Genomic DNA, 1,642 nt, shown 5'->3' on the forward strand with positions numbered 1-1,642 from the left:
TGGGGAAGGTGTCTGACAGCATGAGGCATGGGGAGGAGAAGGTGAGCCCTGCATGCCAGCTGTCCCTGAGCCTCTCCTGTGTGTCTAACTTGGTGTTACAGAAGAGCAACCCACACTGGAAATCCTGTCTTACTTTGGTAAATCCAAGAGTCAGGTTGCTTGGTGTTGGCAGCAGCAGACTGGATCTCATGGATCTTGGCAGTGGGCACTGCAGGGCTAGGAACAGGCAACTACTGGCAGTGACTTCTACAGTCAATTTAGCATCAGCCAAAACAGCACATGGACTGATTTCATTACCAACCAGTTGATGAAAAATGCTCTTTTGTGAAAAGAAATCCAGGTGGATTTCTTAAACTTGAGGGCGTAAGTCCTGGATTTCCCCTCCATTTTGTACAAGGCTCCACAAGTTACTGCTGGACTTGTTTCCCTCTGCCATGGGCACGTATAGGTGAGCAGAGAGCAAGAGGAATATAGCTGAACTTCATCAACTTTAGTACCATCCTGAACAAAATGTGGCCTGTGGGAACAGCATTTTGTTTATTTTTCTAAAAAACGCCGTCTTCAGCACTGAGGCATAATATCTATTTGGAGATTTCCATGAAAATGACCCCAAACAACAGCTTGAGATCAACCACTTCCCTCTGAAAGGTTTCACAAGACGAGATGGAAGATCAGTCTTTAAGGCAGCAGCAGTAACTGTTCCTCTTCTCTGCCTTGACAGCAGCAGAGGTTGATTTTGGGGTTACTTGCGGCCTCAGGTCTTGGCACTGTCTCTCTCTCCCCTATGACTTTGCCTTGTGATGCTTCCTGAAGCTGGTGTTGCAGATGGGGTGACACCTTTCACTTGTAAGAGAAAAGTAGTAATATATTTATTGAGATAAACCAGTGATTTAACCAAGTTTGATGGTAAATGTAACAGTGGTTTAATAAGATTCAATGGCAAGGTATGCTTGATTATTAGCTGCATAGAGGACAGATCAACCAAAAGTGTCAGGGAGAGCCTCCCAGTGAGACATGAGGTTTAGGAAGGACTGACTTGTGTTCTAGACTCCTTTCTCAGAGGAGTTTGGGTGCACTGGGATGCAGATTTAGTCCCAGGCTTGGTCAACAGTTTATGTCTAAAGGACTGTATGCACACAACCAACCCTTCACATCACTTAGGTAAGATTTCCAAGTTTCAGCACACTTATTCCCAATTCACTTACCAAGTATCTGATGTGATAAGGATTCTCTCAGCCTTGAGGAATAACCTTGAGAGGTGTCCCCACTCAAGGGCAGCTCTTATCCCGCAGCCCACTGCTGTGCAGGAGAACTCAACAAGCCCTGGGCTGCCCACTATTTATGGAGTAAGATGATTGACTTATGCTCATATTTACATACCAGCCGTATTTTGGTTGGCACATGCTCAACTAGCCCTCAGCTGTTGAGCAAGACTTATGACCTTTAGCTATTGCGTTGTTATCTGTCCTCCCGGAGTCCAAAACCATCACAACCACCACCAGGGGCTATTGCTTAAGCAGAAAGGGGGGAGCACACAACCATGGCTGGTTATTCAAAAAAAGCAACCACAGCACTAAGTAGATCCCACAGCAACTGAAAGCCTTTATGGGGGCCATTTGCTAGCACCAAGCGCCTTCTTTCA

The 1,642-nt window shown here is 45.9% G+C and overlaps 1 long non-coding RNA gene across 1 annotated transcript; it reads right to left on the bottom strand.

The window, feature by feature from the left end:
- Positions 1 to 515: 515 nt before the first annotated feature.
- LOC113969428 lies at positions 516 to 1,308 on the bottom strand. Its single transcript, XR_003534853.1, has 2 exons — positions 1,206 to 1,308; positions 516 to 843 (listed from the first exon to the last, which is right to left on the bottom strand). It is a non-coding gene; the product is annotated as an uncharacterized LOC113969428 (long non-coding RNA).
- Positions 1,309 to 1,642: the final 334 nt, after the last annotated feature.

Source organism: Neopelma chrysocephalum, unplaced genomic scaffold (genome assembly GCF_003984885.1).
Source record: "Neopelma chrysocephalum unplaced genomic scaffold, ASM398488v2 Primary Assembly neopelma1_73, whole genome shotgun sequence".
Lineage (NCBI taxonomy): Eukaryota > Metazoa > Chordata > Aves > Passeriformes > Pipridae > Neopelma > Neopelma chrysocephalum.